Consider the following 21210-nt stretch of genomic DNA (forward strand, 5'->3'; position numbering starts at 1 on the left):
TCCCCATGGAGATGGGATCCTAAGAGGAGTGCCAAAGCATCACTGGGCTCACTAAGAAAAGTTGGTGAGCCCAGCAGTTAGGGCCTGACGCAAGAGGGCCCTCATCACCGGGGGGAGGAGATTCCCAGCACGCTCCAACTGCCACCACACGGCTGATTTCACCAAGGCAATGTGTGCCAGCCATGCAGGAGTGACCTCACAGCAGAGGGTCTCCCTCACAGAAGGGTGAGGAACACAGCCAGGAACAGACTCTCACCAGGGGGTCCACATAACCACGTGGATAGGAACCAGGCAGGAGTGTCCTCACACTAGTGGGGCCACATCATCGAAGGTGAGGAACCCAGCAAAGGTGGCCACAAACCAGAGGACCCACATAACCAAGGGGTTGAGAGTGAGGTAGGTGTCTGGACGGGCATTTTTAACACTCATTTCCCACCAGGAAGAGGAATTAACCAAAGGCTCAGCATGCCCTGCCAGAAGCAGATTAGGGCCTGAAGCAGTCTTGCGGGTTTGCGGCCAGCTCACAAGAAAGCGAGTTGAAGAAAGGAGCTCAGGGGCCCTGTAATTCACAAACCTGCAGAGTTATAAATGACAGATAACGTCCAAAAATATATTGAAGTACGGCTGCGAAGAGGACTTCAAAGCGGGGCAGAATTTCAGGAAACCGATTTCAGGAGGTAGACTGGATTTGCATTTAAAGCATAGGAAGAGGCAGAACATCGACAATGATGCACTTGGCAACAAAGGGCGTATGAGTTTGTTCCTGAATATATTCAGGAAAACACGCATATGCCCGTTTTGGCAAACCAAGCAAGCTTGCAATGGAAATCCGAACTACTATGAAGTGTCACTTCCCCCCGGTCTAAAGGGCCATCTGAAAAAAGTGTAAAATCCAGAAAGGCAAGACAGGCCATGGAGAACTGGGAGCCTTGTTATGCTGATGGGCGGGATGTAAATTGCCAACAGCCACTCTGGACAAGTGTATGGTGTTTCCTGATACATCTGAAAAACAAAGCAACAGAGTCTAGGGTATTTCCACTTATGGTCCTATAGCTTAGGAAAATTAAAATCAAAAACACAGCCACCCCAAAATTTGGGACGGATCTGTTTACAGGAACCTCTTCTACAATACACGTTAAATATCCCAGAGAACAAATAATTGATAAAGAAGTTGCGGTACTTACGTACAACAGAATACCACTCAGCAATGAAATCTGTGTCACCAGGCCCGTACCAGCATAATGAGTGGATTGAGGCACGATGATTCTAAGTGAAATAAGTCACACAGAAAAAGAAACATCATAAGGTATCACTAATGCACGGAATGTAAACTTGGCTACACATGAACTGAATTACAAAACAGAACAGGGTCTCAAGTTTAGAAAACCAACTTATGCTTGCTTAAGGTGAAAGGTGAGTTGGGGTGCTGCATAAAACCAGAGTTTGAAATTAGCACAGATACCGTTCCATAAGCCAAATATGTAATAGACAAGACCTACCCCTTGCTCAACGAAATGGACTCAACAATGAGGTATCACCTCACACCTGATAGAATGGGCATCATCTGAAAATCTACAAACAACAAATGCTGGAAAGGGTGTGGAGAAAAGGAAGCCTCTTCCACTATTGTTGGGAATATAAATTGATACAGTCACTATGGAGAACAATATGGAGTTTCTTAAGGAACTAATAATAGAATTACCATATGATACAGCAATCCCAGTACTGGACATATACCCAGACAAAACCATAAATCAAAAAGAGACATTCACCGCAATGTTCATTGCATCACTATTTACAATATCGAGGTAATGGAAGCAACCTAAATGCCCACAGACAGACGAATGCATAAAGATGTGGTACATATATAAAAGGGAATATTACTAAGCCATGAAAGGAATGAAATTGGGTCATTTGTAGAGACGTCGATGGATCTAGAGACTGTCATACAGAGTGAAAAAGAAAGAGAAAAACAAATCTTGTATATTCATGCATATATGTGGAACCTAGAAAAACTGTACAGATTAACCGTTTTGCAAGGCATAAATAGAGCAACAGATGTAGACAACAAATGTATGGACAACAAGGGGGGAAAGCTGTTGGGGGGGTGGTGGTGAGAGTAGTTGAGAGTCTGGGATTGGCATGTATACATTTATATGTATAAAATAGATAACCAATAAGAACCTGCTGTATAAAAATATAAAATAAAATTCAAAATTAAAAAGAAATAAAATTTAAAAAATAAAACAGAAAAAACAATTATTCCCTTCACATACATGTATTTATATGAATAAATTATTTCCATGCTTATATCTGTAAATACAAAAAAGAGGAATAAAATCTACCTTGAACCAAAAACGAAAAAGAGAAAAAAAACACAGAACCCACCAGTTCCACAGAGGAAAACCGTATCAGGGCACTTGCTCCAGTTGTAAACAATTCTGAAGTTGGTCAGTGGTGGGGAATCGTCTCCCATTCAGCCAGCAGCCCCCACGCAACAAGCGTCCTCATTGCAAAGCTGGGGCACCGTGCCGAGGCATCTGTGAGTAAACGTGAGCTGAGCCCCAGGCCAGTTGCTGCTGAACTATTCCCACCCGTCCAAGGTAAAACACCTGAATATATACAAGGACTTGAAAGCCTAGAGGAAGGGCCATAGAGCCACACGAGTGACAGCATGCCGGCCGACTTGGTGCCTGCAGGCCAGCCAGGATGGTCCTGGCCCTGGGTGCTCTTCTGGAAGATTTCCATTTCCCTGCCTGAGATACCCGTCCTGTCCCTGCCCCCACTGCTTTTTTCCTTCCTCACCTCTGCCCAGGGAGAAATTCCAGCAGCAGGTATGGGTGACACATCCTCTTCTTTAGCAGGTGGCAGCCTGGCAACTGCTGCAGAAAGTCCAGCAGAGCCCCACTCACACTGGGCCACCCACAAAGCCGTGGCCTCTCACTCCCTCCCACCAGCCCAGCCCCGAGACTGCTGACAGGGCAGAGAAAATGGCGTCAGGCACGGCTGCAGGGGCTCTTGCTGCCTGGAGTGGTATTTATATTGATCTCAACCCAGGCACACCTGGGGAGGGCTGGCCGGCACGGTAAGGCTGCCCAGGTCAGCCAATCATCAGTCCTCAGGGGCTCACAGTTGCAGAAAATGGAACTTGCTGAACCGGCCAGGTCCAAGGAACAGGTGTGGGCTCCTGAGAGTCAGGATAGACAAGGGGCTGCAGCTTTGGCTTGTTTTCTAATCATTTTATCTGGCCCATGAGTGGGAGACAACTTCAAGAAAACCCTCTCCTAATGAGAGGAACCCAGGAGTCAGGGAGAGGAGGGGTGGGTGGTGGGTGGAGACAGAGGCGTGGTGCCCCGGGTGCAGTGGAAGTCTCTGGAAGACCAGGTGGAGGGAGGCCGCACAGAGTGATGCCCAGGGTCACAGACCTGTCGCAGCTGCTGTTTGTTAGTTCAAGTCCTGCTCTGAGGTGCTCTGTGTCAGCTCTGAGCGACAGGTGAGCTGGGGGTGCTCTGCAATGAGGGCTATGTGCACGGTTCCTGTGTGCCCAGCCCTGCCACGGTACCTGCAAGGGTAGCTCTGTATCCTGGGAGGGGCCTGACCACGAGAGCCCCGTGGGCTGGGGTGGGGGTGGGGTACCTGCCCAGGTGAGCTCCATATTCTGGGATTGGTCTGACCACGAGAGCCCCATGGGCTGCTGGGGACCTGGTAAAGGATGTCAGGACAGTCAGTGAAGCCACCGAGGATATACCTCCAGTTGCTCCTAATTCCTACACCCTGCTGGTCATTCTACCAACCACCAGGACATGGTATTTTGTATTAGTCTTCAATGATGCCTTCTTTTGTATTCCATTAGTCCCAGAGTCACAAGAAATTTTGGCTTGTGAGTGGCAGGACTCAACATACAACTAAAACAATACTTCCGGGCCGTCTTGCCCCAAGGGTGCAAAAATTCCCACACCATCTTTGGGGAAAGCTTAGCTAAAGACCTAAAAGTTCTACCTCTGGAAAAGGAAACCCTCCTTCAGTACGCAGACGACATTCTGATCGCCAGCCCTACTAAGGAGGCCTCTGAACTACGAAGCCAATAAAGGATAGAAGTTGTCCAAGAAAAAGCTCAAATATCACAGACTGCGGTGACCTGCCTGGGCTTCATTCTCACAGAAGGTCGGAGAAGCCCATCCCAGGAAAGGGAAGAAACCATTTTCAGCCTTACCCCTTTCTAAAACTAGAAGACAGCTTAGGGGTTCCTGGGGAGGCCAGGGTTTGCTGCTTCTGGATCCCTAGCTACAGTCTACTAGCTGGGCCTCTATATGAAACACTGAAAGGAAAAGATGATGATCCTTTTGAATAGAATCCAGAAGTGGCCTTTCAAGAATGGAAAGAGCAGTCAATTCAGACCCTTGCCCTGGAACTCCCTAATTTAGCTAAACCCTTTGACCTTTACGTTCCCGGTGAAAGGTGAATCGCCATTGGAGAATTAGTGCAAAAACTGGGACCACTTGAAATGGAACAATGCAAGAATGCCATCCAGGTAGGATAAACTACGGTCACCAAGGGGCTTGGCCCACTGCCACATCTGGCCAAGATACTGGCGGTATCTAAAAACGTGGAAATCAGCAGCCCAAAAGGCCACCTCCCTCCTAAGGGAAAAGGACCCCACGTGGTGATCCTAACCACCAACGATGCCCTGAACTTGCAGGGTTCGCTCCGTGGGCACACCGACCTCGAGTGAGGAGGCCCTCCAACTCCAACATCCAGAGAGATAACCGGGGGCAACAGGGCACCATGACGACTCGTGTGAACATCACTTGACCTGGAGTTTCTCTCATAAAACAACAAGAGTGTGTCCCAAAAGAGTAGACTACTGCTTGCAGGACTTACTGCACCCAGAGGGGAGCTAATAATCTTGGCGGGGGAACAGTATACCACACTGTGACCATAGAAAAGCCTACAGACACCGTGATGATGGTGGCCAATAAGACCGGCTGGACTCCTGTTTACTTCAAAAGGCTGTTGACTCAGTGGCTATCATGGTCCTTGATCACCACTGACCCTGGACTGTCTGGGAGTTGAGCGGGCAGGGCTCTGACACCTGGTGTTGTTTGTACGTTAATTCAGGGGCCTAATTGAAGAAAGCGCAGACTACTGGTCAGAGCATCGAGGCTGGCAGAAACGGTCAGCCTAAGGTGGCCGAACAAATGTGGGGCGGGGTGAAACCGGCCCCCACAGCATCTCTGCACATCTCTTTCCTGGACCCTTAAAGGTCATTAGAATCTATAACACTTCCAATGCTGGTGCTCAGGTGGACGAGCAGGGAGGCAGGGGGCCTGGGGACAATCAACGTCACCTGGAGGCTGCTGGGGAGAAGCTCTGACCCTCGCCCCCGGGTATGAGGGCTCCCAACTCAGCACTCAGCAGTTACAGAAGAAGGGTCTGCACCCTCAGCACTCCAAGAATGAGGAACGGGACAAAAGGCAGAGGAGGGGTTTGTCCCCAGCAAAGCCCATTAAAAATCCCTGGGAGATAAAAATAGAATCTGGGCAATAAAGTCAAGTCTAACCTTTTTTATCCTTTGTGCTTTGTCTAATTTCACGTGCTCCTAGGGTCCCGCATGCAGAGGTTCCACACCCGGCACTTCAGACCAGATTTCCTAGTGCAGAATGGCTGGGTCGACACCTCAGCTCCTGGGGCCCAGTGCAGACTCCGCGATATAGAGCCTGAGCTGCAGCCAACCCGGCCCTCGAGAGCTCCGCCCCCTCCCTCCCACTGACTCTGACAGGATCTCTACACAGCAGCCCAGCCCACAGCCCACGGGGTAGTGCATGCTCTCACCTCTCCATTCTCTGATCAAAATATAAAGTTTCCTTTGCTTGTGAACCAAACTCAGTCTCGATCTCTTGGCCCCAATGACACTGGGCAGGGGGACACTTGTTGGGGTCCACTCTGGAGGATCAGTAACAGAAATTGAGACTATTGTAACCTCAATGAACAGATGTGTGAGCCAAACTGTAGTTAACATACAACAGTGTATAAGGCTCGGGTAAAATAAGATGTTTCTAACACTTCCATTTGATATTTCCATCACTTTATTATAAGCAAGTTCAGTGAAAAGGTTTGTCTTATTTGTCAGGTCAATATTAGAGAAACGAAGTGATTTCTTTCCAAGGATGTACATCTAATAATCTTGGTTAAAGCTTCAATCTTGTTTTAAATGCTTTTCCATTGAAAATGATACCTCTCTTTCAGCTCCCCCATTTCTGAGAAGTATAAAATCTTATAATTTATTATTACCAAAGGGGAAAGGTGGGAGGAGGGATAAATTAACAGTTTGGGATTAACACATACACACTGCTATGTGTAAAATAGATCATCAACAAGGAACTACTGTATAGCACAGGGAACTACACTCAACATTTTGCAATAACCTATAAGGGGAAATAATCTGAAAAAGAATAGATATTTTTATTGACATCATCTATCAATGACAGTTAAAGTGTAACCTAAGGGAAGCTGGTGGTGAGTGCTTCTGACCCTGAAGACTTCAATCATCTAAAGTTTGGACTCTGCCTACTTCCCAAGGCCCTTAATGAACATATGTGTAGCCGTAGCTTAAAAACTTCCCCAGTTTGGGTTTCGGGGAGACACTGATTTTGAAAAAGCCCTGGTGTTCTCCTTACATGAATGGGACTCTTCCTACTGCTAAAACATGTCTGTCACACCCAGAGGATGGTATACCGTCTGATCGGGAAGAGTTTGGAAAAGGCATCTCATCTCCTCATCTCCTGGTGCTCGGGTTCACCCCTCCAGCGTCTTTACTAACAGTCTCCCCACTTGGAGATGTCAGCACTGTCAACATCCTGCTGCGTACAGTTTGGAATTTGTCCAGAGGATGAAGTGGAAGGATGAGGAACAATGAGACACAAGTCCTAGGTGTTTGGACAGGCACAAGTCGCTCTAATTTCCAATCCGGAAGACGTACTGACCAAAGACTAAGATTACCCACGGAAACAGAATAGGGCTTGAGGAAATCCTGCTGTTTTGTGGCACGTTTCCAAAAACGCAAGTTGAAAAATGGAACTCAGGGGCACTAAAATTCACGAAACTGAAGAGCTGAAAATATCTATCGTCGAAAAATGTCTTGAGGTAAGTCACTGAAAAGGACTTGTAAGCAAGGGGGAATGGCAGGAAAGGGATTTGAAGAGGTAGAAAGGACTCGCCATTAAAGCACAAGAAAAGGAGCTGAACATCGCCAACGATGCAGTTGGCCAAAAAGGGCGTATACGTTTTTTCTGAATATATTCAAGAAAAGGGCATACAACCTTTTTAGCCAACCAAACAGGTGGGCACTGGAAATCAATACTACAAAGTGTATCAATTCGCATCAGTCAGAGAAGCCATCCTCATAAAGTGTAAACACCAGAAATGCAGGATAGGGCGAGGAGAAAAGGGAGCCCTGTGAGGCTGATAGTGGAAATGCAAATTGCCAAAGGCCACTCTGGAAAAGGGTATTGTCTTTACTAAAACATCTAAAAAATGAGCTACAGAGCATAGGGCACTTGCACTCATGGGTGTATATGTCAGGAAAAACAAAAATCGACAGGACACAGGCACCCCAACATTTACCGCCTCTCTGTTTAAAAGAGCCTCAACTTGGATACAACCTAAATGTCCCTGGAAGGAAAAAATGGATAAAAGAGATGTGGCACTTATGTAGAGTGGAATATTACTCAGTCAGGAAATCACTGAAATAAAGCCAGTTGCAACAACTCGGGAGGAGTTACAGATGATCATTCTAAGTGACGTAATTCAAAAAGAAAAAGATACATATCATAAGATATCACTTAAAGGTGGAATCAAAAATGGCTACACATGAAATAAATTACAAAAGATAAACATAGTGAAATATGTAGAAAACAAGGCTGCTAAAGGGGAAAGGTGGGGAGGGGTGAGGCATTATCCAGGAGGTTGAAATTAGCAAAGATACCGTTCCAAATACCAAATTGATAATCGAAAAGGCCTACACCGTACCTCAAAGAACGGCGCTCAGCACACTCAAGTCACCGAAAAAGAATATATACGACTGGTAAGAATCTGAAGAAGAATTTATTGATGTCTCTCTGCACATCAATGAAGTGGAAATACAGCAGCAAGAAACAGAGCACTGAAAATCAGCTGTAACCAATATAATAATAAATTTTTTAAAAAGATAGACATAAAAATTCTTACAACTTTTGCTCAGGGGCTGTTAATCAACATGGATTGAACACATACAGACCCACAGCAGGATGAGACATAAGGCTGGAAACCATTCGCGCTAAGAGAATTAGTGAGGTTGGGTGAGCAAATGGAGACCCTTTAAAGTAATATTGCCTGGTACCCATTCCATGGGTCCCAAATCTGCAGGTTCAAGGGAACTGCCTACAGGTAAAACATGCATGGGAAACCCAGAGGACTGTACACCATGTGAATGGGAAACGTGTCTACAATGCACCTCATTTTTCATCTCCTTGTGTTTGGGTTCGTCATTCCAGCCACTTTACTAAAAAGCTCCCCACTTGGAGAATCAGAGCCTTTAACCTCCTGTTTCGCACAATTTGCAATTTGTGCAGAGGATGAACGGGAAGAGAGAGAACCAAAGAGACACTAGCTGTGGGTGTTTCGACAGGCACATGTCAGTCTGATTCACCATCGGGAAGAAGAATTAACCAAAGGCTCAGCCTGCCGGCCCGGAACCAGAATAGGACCTGAAGCAATCCTGCGGTTTTGCGGCCAGCTCACAAAAAAGCGAGTTGGAAAATGGAGCTCAGGGGCAGTGCAATTCAAAAAGCTGCAGAGTTATAAATGACACCTAACGTCCAAAAATATATTGAGGTAAGGTAACAAAGACGCTCTGAATGCAAGGCAGAATTGCAGGAAACAGATTTCAAGAGGTAGATTGGTCTAGCCTTTAAAGCACATGAAAAGCGTCAGAACTTCAACAATGATGCAGTTGGCCAAAAAAAGGGCGTACGCGTTTTTTCCTGAATATATTCAGGAAAAAACGCGTACGCCCTTTTTTTGGCCAACCAAGCAAGCAGGCAATGCAAATCTGCACAACAAAGAAGTCTCACTTCCCACCACTCAAGAGGGCCTTCCGAAAAATGTGTAAAAACCGGAAATGCAGGACAGGCCACGGAGAACAGGGAGCCTTATTACTGGGATGTGCGCGGGGTAAATTGCCGAGAGCCACTCTAGAGAAGTGGATGGTGTTTCCAAAAACATTTAAAAAACAGAGCGACAGAGCATAGGGCACTTCCACTCACGGGCGAATATCTTGGAAAGATTAAAAATAAACAAGACAAAGGCACCCCAAAGTATAGGGTTGCTCTGTGTACAGGAACCTAGATTTCAGTTCACCTTAAATATCCCAAGAAAGAGAACAATGGATAAAGAAGTTGTGGTACTTATGTACAATGGAATATCACTCAGCCATGAAATCAATGTCATAAGGCCAGCAGCAGCATAATGAGTGGATTTAGGCATGAGGATTCTAAGTGAAAGAAGTCACACAGAAAAAGAAACTTATCATAAGATATCACTTATAGAGGGAATGTAAACATGGCTACACATGAGCTGAATTACAAAACAGAACAGAGTCACACATTTAGAAAAAGCACTTATGCCTGCTTAATGGGAAAGGTGAGGTGGGGTGATGCATAAAACCAGAGTTTGAAGTTAGCACATATACCATTCCATAAACCAAATATGTAATAGACAAGACCTACACTTTGTTCAGTGAACTGGACTCAACATCCCCTATGCACTGCAGAGGAATATATGTGACTAGTAAGAATCTTAAAACCTATCTATTGATATGTCTCCGTAAGGGAAACAAGTGTGTGTAGAACGGCGTAAACACTGCAGTGAAAATCAGCTAAACCCCATTATAAAAATAAATTTCAAACAACAAAAAATCACAAAGAGAGTGAACGAGACAGAAATTCTTACAAAGTTCTTTCAGGGGATGTGATGCACGCTGAATTGACCTTATCTACACCCACAGCTGGATGAGGCATAAGGTTGGACACTTGGGGCTGAGAGGATTGGTGAGGTTGGGTGAGCAAATGCAGACCCTTTAAAGCAATACTTCGTGTTACCCATTCCATGGGTCCCAACTCTCCAGGTTTAAGAGAATCTTCCTACAGCTAAAACAGGCATGGGAAATCTAGAGGATGGTACACCGTGTGATCAGGAAAGGTTTCTAAACCGCACCTCATTTTTCCTCTCCTTGTGCTCGGGTTCGCCATTCCAGCCGCTTTACTGACAATCTCCCCATTTGGAGACTCAGCGCCTTTAACCTCCTGTTTCGCACAGTCTGCAATTTGGGCGGAGGATGAACGAGATGAGGGGGAACCAAATAGAGAATAGCTGTAGGTGTTCGGACGGGAACATGTTACTCTAATTTCCCATCAGGAGGAATAATTAATCAACGGCTCAGCATGCCGCGCCGGAACCAGAATAGGGCCTGAAGCAATCCTGAGGTTTTCAGGCCAGCTCTCAAAAAAAGCGAGTTGAAAAATGGAGCTCAGGGGCACTGCAATTCACAAACCTGCAGAGTTACAAAGGACAACTATTGTCGAAAAATATATTGAGGTAAGGCAAAGAAGAGGATTTGAAACCAACGCAGAATTGCAGGAAACAGGTTTCAAGAGGTAGATTGGAATCTCCTTTAAAGTAGGAAAAGCAGCAGAACTTCAAAAGATTGAAAGATTGGAAAAGATTCAACCTCCTCAGGGGTTAGTGGATGCTGAGCAGGAGGCTCGTGCTGGGGTAAAGATTCAGCCTCCTCAGTGAGCTCTGGATGAGGATTTTGGCCTCCTGCTGGGATGGAGAAATTTCAGCCTCCTCTGGGGGCTCCATAGTTTTATCTGGGCTCCCAAAAAAATCCCTAGGTAGGCTCTCCTCAGGGTAAATGGCATCCATACTGGGATCTAAATAATCACCCTGCAAATGTTGTTCTAGACCCTGAGTGTATTTTTTGAAATTGGCCTGTAGTTCCAACAACAATTTTGGCAAGCTGTTGATGCTGAACTACATCTTTCTTCAGGTTCGGGGTGAACCAATAAACATCATTGGTTTTGAGCTCTTACTACCTAGAGGTGGAACAAGTATTTCAAATGATTGGTGACCTTCAGCCTGATCTAGACCTATGTTTTTAGTCTTATTTTTGTGTCCAGAAGGCAGAACAAAGGGCTAATTCTGATCCCAGTCTAGAACTGGAACTGCCTCTGGGAGCTTTTGCACTGGAATTGCCTCTGGGAGCTTTTGATGTTGGGTTTGCTTGTTATTCAGATCCTGATGTGGAACAGCAAACTGATCTGGCCCTGTAGGCAGCTCTCCAATCGAATCCGTGTCCGGGTATGGAACCTCAGTCTCAGTCAACTCCTGATGAGGCGGGGCCAACATCTGCACTGGAGACGAGGACGTCAAGTAATTAACCCCCCAGCTTCTGCCAGGGATGTAAGGGCATGGGGCAATTTGGGAGGGGTTCTGAGGCGTGTAAAGACAAAGCCTCGTTCAGCCGTGCGGGGTTGGGGGGTCACCTGGACAGGGCCCAGGGCCCACTCCAGAGGCTGAACTGCCTGGACTAGAAGCCACCGTCGTTGCCATGTGAGAAAGAGACGTGGGGCGCAGCCACGACACAGAGGCGCAGCTGCGACATAACATGCGGCGGCTCCCAGGCGCAGCGACCCAGGCCAGTGAGGAGCCGGGGCCACATCCGCCTTCAGAGCCAAACCGAACCGCTATGCCAGCGCCGCGATGCGAGGGCTCAGGTTAGCAACTGCCTGCCCCGACCCCGCCTAACGTCCCACCCTTTATTTATGAAGTCTTTAGTTATGCCACCATTATTAGGCTCGTGCAGAGATCCAGAGATCCAATCCGCGCCACCAGAGTGGGCCTTTTTCCCAGACTCCCCAGGGCGCAAGCCATCCTTCCCCTTGCAAAGGTGACAATTACCTCCTGCCGGGCCCTCTTCCAAACCCCTCCCTGCCCACCCTGGCCCCAAACAATGAGGCGGGATTTGGGCTGCAGACCCGAGTGCAACAGACTCCAGCAGCCCAGGGGTGGAGGGGGGTGGGAAGGATGCAGAGCTTCCCGAGGAAACCAAAGGACCTGGCATTCTGGGAAATTCAAAAGTGCTAGTCCATTTCTGGCAATCTGAACTTTTCCTCCTCAAAGCTGAAATCTGAGAGACATTCTTCCTCCCTTGGCCACACGGCTGACATGAAAAGTAGCTGACCTGCAAAATGATCACCAGTTAGGGTGGCAGGAGGGGGACACTCCTTACAATTATGCTAAAATGTTGCCATTTCCTGCAAACTCTCAGTATTCACGTCTCATGATTCATTCACCACTCTATTTTAAGGGGGTCACCACTGAATCAGAGATGACTCCAGAACTTCTGTAGGAGGGATTTGGTGCAGGTGAGCAATTCATTCTGGGAAAGAGAGTCTAAAACCAAGTGAATGGCTCTTTACATTACCATGGGAAAACTTTCCCCATCCCAAATTGCCTCAACAGAGCCATTAATCTAGAAAAAACTACAGTGTCACTTTCCACAGGTCTACCCTGTGTGCACACATGGAGAAGACACTTAGAATGTTAAAGTCGGCATATTAAGTAATTTTCTTGAAATACTGTAACTAGCACCCAGTTTACTTTCTTCACAGTTCTTTTTATAATCTATTAATTTTACTCCTTTTTAATTGTCTGGTACACCTTTAACACCTAAACTCCAAGAGAGAAGGAGCTTCATCCTATTTCCAGTGCCTAGCACATAATGGTTTCGAAACGGAACTGATTCCAAGATTGGCCTCATTTAGGAGTGGATCTGTTGTTATAATCAGGTTTCCAAAATCTTTAGTATCAATACGGAATCCTTTCCTCTCACATTTCACAGGAAGCTAGACTTCTTAAAGCCCAAACATGGATACGTTTGAAGTTTCCTTGACTGATTTAAATTGAAATGAAATACTTATTTTGTACAGGAAAAACTTTCAAAAATTTTTCATTTTTCAGAACATAACCACCTTTTCTCTACTTTCTTCCCTTCAAAACAAACTTTGCAACATTGGGGTGACTTAAATAATCAGAAATCTTGCCCCAAATTAAGCTGTTAATGGTATGAAACACATTTTTTGGTCATTTTAAATAAAAATCCTATATGCAGTACATTAATGTTTTCTTTTATAAATTACATTGACAACTTAATCCCTAATTCGAGGTATACCATATAACTGGTTTACAGAAAGGTTCTTTGGCAAAATATTTAACACAAGATATATATGAGATCTGAGTAATACACCTTACTTGAAAGGCATGAATAGTTTTTAAACAGTGTAGCATAATCACACTTAAGACCACAGTTACTTTGTTCCCAAATCCCTGCTATTCTATTTGAGGGGAGTTCTAAAGGGTCTGTGTCTTCTCCTGTGTCCACAACTGTAGACGTACACTGATGGCCCTCAATCCTGTTCTCCAAACTTCAAATAAGGGGCCAGAGACAAGGCTCGGAACTTGGGAAAGTCCTAGAAATTTCCTGCCTCAAAATCAGTTTCAGAGTTTCACCTTTCCTAAGGAAGACAGAGATGAGTAGACAGGACGAAGTCTTCCAAATCCTGCTGGTTGTTTTGAATTATGGCTCCACTGGCTGTGTACTCCTTGAGCTTTTATCTCCACATACTTGAATTAAACCCTGTCGTTCCTCTTCGGTTCCAGCATCTGTGACCTCTTCCACAGGGTCTAGATGCCACACCTCTTTTACCACTTTCTGAAATCAAGTTAACAAGGATCAATCCAGAAGCTTTCTTGTTCTAAAACTTCCTGTATACAATGGTAGCACCCAATAATTAGATATTCTTTTGACTTCTAAAAGCAGAAAATAAGAGCATTTTCCTAGAAGTTCCCTCATCTGACACTTCAGTTTTTATCATAACTATTTATGAAAACATATATAAGAAGTATCAACGTTGGTTCATAAACTTTACAAACTTAGAAATAAGAACTAAGGAATAAGGACATAGAAATAAAAAGCTGTGGAAACAAAAATGTTCAACCACAATACAATTAAATAGGAGGGCATTAGGTGGGGGTCAAAGTGAGCTCAAACCTGGGATAGATACCACTGGACTATAATAGATACTTCCTATTAGAAGCAAGAAAAGTGCCTACTCCTTGGGACCAAAATTCTACCAGATACAATGAACAAAGCTTTAGAGACAGAGACAGAGAGAGACAGCATTTGAACACTCTACTGGCAGAAACTGGCCCCTGTACATTTTGGACAATACAGCTTTCCTCAAGGCAAGCAAGGGCCACCAGGCTTTTTAGTCTAAGGAGTTTTTGGTACATATAAGGAGTACCTTGGCATATTAGGCACAAACAACCCAGTCATTTAGTTTGGTTCTTAAAGGTTGTTACCCAGAGTTGACAGCTGATGGAGATTCTGACTGATGACTAGGGAAATCAAACTTCACTGGAAGGATAGCACAAGCTGGAAGGCCAAGATCAATCCAGGGTCAACTCTTACAAGCAAATAAGGTCTCTGACAACTTAGCTAGGATTTCTCAGTCTCTCAGCCTGCAGGGCTGTGAAGCAGGGGAGCAATTCTGTTCCGGGAATCTACTAATCATAAAGTTTCCTTTGGGCACAGCCTGTGACATTCTCACTGCTGTATAACTCGATAGGGAACACAATCAACGCTATTCAATAGCATGACCAGTTTCAAGGCTCACAAAAACGTAGCCGATTATTATATAAGAATCATACTTACCCAATATATCAGAAATGAAAACTGAAATTAAACTGATTCCAAAAACATAGTCTAATAACCTCTTCAACAAGAAAACAGCAATAATAATAACAGTCAATATGTTTTGTCTGCTTACTATGTTTCAGGCATAGTTCTAAGCTTTTTAGATTCATCATCCCATTTACTCTTACAATATCCCCCATTTGGTGGTAAGCTGAATTACTAACCCTATTTGCAGATAAAGAAATTGCAGCTTAGAGATATTAAATACCTACAAATGTCTCTGACTACAAAAATCTAAAATTGCAACAACAACAACAACAAAATCTAAGAGACAAGGTTAGGACTCAAACACAGGTGTCCAAGGCTTATAATCACTACACTATTCTGTACGATAAGCAAGCAATTGAGGAAGAAGTGGATCAAACACTTTCTGTATGAACTGAGGCAAGTCATTCTACATCTAAACACAGGGGACAATAATATTTGCTGTCGTTTTTCTCATAAATGCCACAAAGAACAAATGTAAGACTCCTGCTGTGAAAGCATCTGGTGAATGAAAGAATATGTAATGTTTTAGATAACCATTATTTTCATCCAATTAACTTTTCAAGTAAGTTTATTTGCTCACTGAAACTGAAGTACTTCAAGGACAATCAAAAAGGTCTTACCTAAAACCACAATCAGCAATTTCGGGAATGCATCTGTCATATCTTCTGAATAGCAAGCTTCTGGGTTACCTTCCTTCCTATACGGAATGATAATGACCCTAAATCCAACCAAAACAGATGAATTTAAAATGCCCATATGAATAACTGATTTCTAGGTTATATGTTTAAAACTAAAAATGCATCTGTGATTCTTAGATCATAACCTCAGTGATTAAAGGCAGGCACAACACTGGGGTACGGGTGAATGTCTCTGTTGCAGGTATACCCTGGCATGGCACATTTTTACTGCTCAGATCTATTCTGGAAGTTCCTAAAATACTCCATGGCAAATGCAAACCAAACGTGGCACAAATCTCATATTACTCACAGATTTCAAATACACAAGCTGAGGCTACACTGCTACAGACCCTGCTCTCATGTGCGTAAAGGGCTGGATTCATACAGTGAGATAGATTTGGTGGTAGTGCAGATGATCTGGCCTCTCCTCAAGCATCACCCGCTCAGGCGAATGGTGGAGCCTCCTCAACCCCATTCGCTAACAGCCCTGCCTCTGACTTAAAATCCTAAGCCCAAGTGCCATGGATTCTAGGAATAAACTCAGTACCAATCGGAATCCCCTTTCTAGGGATCTACATTTACATATTCTGCTCAGGCCCTTTTGTAGGAGGCAAAGGACTGAACATTTACACATGAGTTTATTTCAATCTTCAGACAATGATTTTGTTGGGATAACTGAAGGCCAGAAGACATCTGTATTTGAAGGACTATTTTAGCACAAAAATAATTATAAACCAAAAAAAAAAATTCCTAACTAATTTTCCCTCCTCCTAAGCTTCTTGGCATGTAGTCATTTCTAAAATTCTAAAGTTTAAGGTGCTGTCAGGTATCGCCTAAGATAAAAACCTATACTGTCGGGCAGAAAAATTCTGCCCAGGGCTTGAGTTGCTTAGCAAAGGTGATGATGTATCTGAAAAGTTGAGTTTCAGAAAGAAAGGAAAAAAGAGAAATCCCACTTGCTCACCACCCCACACACTCACATACTGGAAAACAGACCTTCTTCCAACTTATCCAAAGGTTCCTCAGCCATGACAACTCCAGGACTCCTGCACTCGTGGGAGGTCAACACCACCTCTAAAGCACAGAAGAACTTCAGGCTTTGCTTCTGAAGTGGTGTCACAATATCTGTATTTTCCCGTTCTTCAAGGTTAGAAAGATCCTGAAGCTGTTAGGATTTTGAAGTAAAGGCTAGACTTCAACATATTCTGTTGTTAGAAATAAATACTAAACTCCAGCAATCCCAGGTAATAGTTTAGGTATGCTATCCCTTCAAAATCAACTGAGACTTGCAAATGAATGACTAGATACAGACAACTATTTTTTTTATGATATACCATACAAATACTGGAGAAAATTATGGACACCACCATCCAAGTCATTGAGATTATCACTAATTCTAGGTGGCAGGCCAATACTCAGATACTTCCATGTGGAAGCCTCTCACATCTCCTCCCCAAAGCCCTGTTCTATTCTTCTCTCTAAAGTCTAGGAGTTCAATGTTGGAAGGAGTCTGGTTAGTCAAAGAAAGTCTACAGAGTTTACCTTGATGATCCTTTTTGACCATCCATGGAAACCAAAGTATTAATTTGCCAATTCTTGGCATCTGGAGCTGTTTAGGGCAAGTGTATTATTTTGAACCGCCTTAGGTCTGGTGCAGAGATGAACCTAAAGACATAAAAGACCTAAAAATATCACAACCCTACATAGAGACTCATTTTGGATATAACTGAGATTTATCAATACCAATTTTATAGAGTGGTTGTGAAGATTAAGTAAGGAAATTTTAAGCAATGAGTTCACAATGATCCCTAAATAAATGTTATTTATTATTTTTAGGTCAGTACTTTTCTGCATCATTTCCAGGACTCCTGATTATCCAGAAGGTTCCCTGACCTCTGGTGGTGAAAGTAATGATGAGAGAACCAAGGAAGCCCAGCAGAAGCCTATTATGGGGCTGGGGGTAAGGAAAAGAAGTGAACTGTTTTACTCATCTCATCATGTAGCTCCTGCTTGAGAATATGACCTGAAGAGGAGATAAGATGGACCTGCCACCGAATTAGGAGCTTAATCTGTAGCACCCCCTCCCCACGTTACTAACCCCTGTTAGAAGAGGGAATACATATACCTCTATGAATGTAAATAAAGGAACCAAAAGAATTAGAGGTTCATCTGCATTAACAGGCTTCTTTGAGAGTGCAAATATTTCCAGTCTTAACTCTCTAAAGAACTTACATATTACTGCGGAGTTTTTATATCACTAGTTCTTTCTTAAATGTCCATTTCCATTTTGAACAGGGTATAGTATATAAATATAGTCATAAAAATTCAAATAATACAAATAAAGTCAAAGCATTGTTAATTCTTTATTGATTTGTTTGTGCATCTTCTTCTGTCACTAGTTTATGAGCTCCTTAAGTGCTTGAAGGAACCATATATTATTCTTTCCTTGTTACCAGAAATAAGCATAGATCATGGCATACAATAGAGGAGTGATGGTCTGTTGACTGAGTGAATGAATGAGTATATGAGAAAATGAAATTACTTTCTCCAACTGAAGCTGCCTGCGGGGAAGGAGAAATGAAGATTAATTTTTAAATGTTGAGTGTCGCATGGGATGCTAGGCCCTGTACGGTGAGTCTAATGGAGCTGTCCTGGACAATTAGGTATCTTCAGAAAGGCTCTGAGCCCCTAGGTAGTAGAGACAGCTGACATCTGGGATAACCTTGCCACAGCTCTTGCTGGCAATCCTTTCCCTTCGTGCTACTGAGAAAAACTCAGATGCATTAGCCCTTTCCTTCATTTTATTTTAAGATGTTATTCTCTTTTCTGTATTTATAAAAAGCACAGGGGAAGTAAGATAAGAAGTATGTATACCTGCCAATGAATAAAAGAACACATAATTGGAACTTCCGTGCTGCTGCAGTGGTTAAGACTCCGTGCTCCCAATGCAGGGGGCCTGGGTTCAATTCCTGGTAAGTGAACTAGGTCTCACATGTATACTGCAACAAAGAGTTTGCACGCCACATTTCAGGAGCCTGTAAGCCACAGAAAAAGGAGCCTGCCTACTGCAAGTGGGAAGCCCACGTGCCACAACTGGGGAGCCCTTGAGCCGCAACTAAGTAGCCCACCTGCTGCAACTGAGACCCGGTGCAAGCAAATAAATAAATAAAATTGAAAAAGAACGCATAAGTAAAGTAGGGAAAAATTTCGGCGTTGTGGGTAGTAAACTAAGGCTCTGCATTAAATAAAGAAATCTAATATGAATGCCCTTTCCTCTCAACTCTATAGTGACTTGGAGAACATTTTCTTCATTACTCTATCAGTGACGGGCTTTATGCTGTGAAAATCTCACAACCTACGCTTATGGAATGGTCTTAATGTCCAATATAAGAAAAGAACTCATTACTCACAACTGATACCAAGTAACTGTTTCATAATCTTTCCAGGACCATCTGTAATATCTGAGTGGTTATGTGAAATGGTCGCAGGGTCTGCAAAAAAAAGAATGCCTGAAACAAAATCATTTCAATCCCAGGGAGTACAGCCAGGATTGAAGAGGGTGTTAAACAGGGTACAGAAGTGGGAGGCAGTGTACATGGAGTCCCATCTGAGGAGAGTTCTCAGATTCAATAAAGGTGAAATCAGTGAGTAAAGAAATATGGGTGAGAAGAGGCAGCAAGGTCAGTAGGAAGTAGCCAGAGCAAGAAGCCAATCAGAGAAGACACACAATTATAAAGGGAAAGGTCTGGGAAATCTAAGCCTCACTCACGTATTCAGAGGAATTGGAAAGGTCCTTGAAAAAGGAATGGTGGCTGAATGGAGGCATATAATGAAATGTTAATTCTGGGGAAGTAAAATTGGATGGCATGTTGATATGAAATAAGGTTCCTACAATGCATTAAAGAATATTTTAACCATTTTCTGGAATCTGAAGGGAGTTTTGAATAGGCAGTTTGAGAATGATGATGATGATGAATCCTCCTTTACGTTACATCTGACAAAAGTTTGTCAAGCTCGGGACTTCCCTGATGGCACAGTGGTTAACAGTCCGCCTGCCAGTGCAGGGGATACGGGTTCGATCTCTGGTCCAGGAAGATCCCACATGCCGCAGAGCAACTAAGCCTGTGTGTCACAACTACTGAGCCTGTGCTCTAGAGCCTGTGAGCCACAACTACTGAAACCCGCGTGCCTAGAACCCGTGCTCCGCAACAAGGGAAGCCGTCGCGATGAGAAGCCCACACACGGCAACGAAGAGCAACCCCTGCTCGCCTCAAATAGAGAAAGCTGGCATGCAGCAACAAGACCCAATGGAGCCAAAAATAAATTAATTAATTAATTTAGAAAAAAATTGTCAATCTCACACATTTAAAATCCACATAAAAGTAAATATAAGGAAGACTCTTGTGAAGATTTCTTAAATTAAGGGGCAGCATAAAATGACATGGGGTTTAACATCAGTTAAGTTTGGGTTTGCCCTCTACTTTCCACATTTACTGTCATGAACCTTAAGTAACTCACTTGACCATCCTGCGTTCGAGTTCCTTCATCTAAAAAAAAGAAAGAAACAACTGGGGAACTGGGGGATCAGTGGAGCAGTGCATCTGAGAGCATTCTGTACACCACAGTGCTGTACAAACGCCGGCCTTTTTTTTTTTTTTTCTTCTTTTTCCCCCTAGGATCTTAGTTCCCAGACCAGGGATTGAACACGGGCCCTCAGCAGTGAAAGTGCAGCGTCCTAACCACTGGACCGCCAGGGAATTCCCGATGGCCTATTAGTTTTAAATTCAGCACTTCATCCCGGTAGAGCGAGGAATTCCACATTTGGACCCACCTTCACTGGAGATGTGTGAAAAAGCTGCTTCTGGTCGCACGCCTTTTGGGTGCTGTGAGCATCCCTTGCTGAATAAAACTTGATGATGGCATAGAACCCAGGACCGGCCACTGCTGCATTTGGGAAGACTCGGACCGAATACAGAAGGTCAAACCAGGAGAAGACTGTGAAGACAGAATGCTGTAGGGTGATCCCACACTAAGTAAGTGCAGGAAATTTCAGGCCCAGGAAACCAAACCGCCCATTCCCTTATATTCCCCCAGCCCTTCGCCACAGGTAACTGTGGTGAGGCTGCAACTCCAAACACTTCTCATTTCATGAACAAGTTCCCTCTGAAATCCTAAGCTTCCAGAAGCATTAAGAGGCAATGCCGTCTGTTGGGAACTATCTCTCAAAACTCTATGGGGGCGAGCTGACTGCTCAGGTCGGCTCTAGAACTAAGAATCCTCTCAGCGGAGACCACAGGCAAATAAGGTGCTGAAGCAGTACCCCAGGGTGCCCAGTTACTGGGGCGCGGGGCGGCTTCCTCCACCCCTCCCTCCACTCCGGCTCGTCTCACTTGCAAGGCCTCGGCCGTGGGTCCACAGCTCAGCTCCCACACCAGCAAGGTTCTGTCACCCGCAATTGGAACCGCAAAAGGTACCAAGTGCAGCATTCTACAGTCACCCCGTGTGCGCAGCTCAGGGCGCAAGCGGACTGCTCCAGGAAACGCGAGCCTGCGCTTTTTAAAAACTTAGTGCCAATAAATCTAATATATAGAAAAATAGTTGAAAGCCCCTGAGTGTCTGTGGATAGAAAAGCTTGAGATTCAGAGCAAGCTCAGAGCTGGACAGTCTAAGAATAAACTAGCTCTCCATTCC

General features: G+C 44.3%; 1 pseudogene; it reads right to left on the reverse strand.

Annotated features, from left to right (window-relative positions):
• Positions 1-15418: 15418 nt before the first annotated feature.
• Positions 15419-21005, reverse strand: LOC132428196 (RAD52 motif-containing protein 1-like; annotated as a pseudogene).
• Positions 21006-21210: the final 205 nt, after the last annotated feature.

Source organism: Delphinus delphis, chromosome 7 (assembly GCF_949987515.2).
Source record: "Delphinus delphis chromosome 7, mDelDel1.2, whole genome shotgun sequence".
NCBI lineage: Eukaryota > Metazoa > Chordata > Mammalia > Artiodactyla > Delphinidae > Delphinus > Delphinus delphis.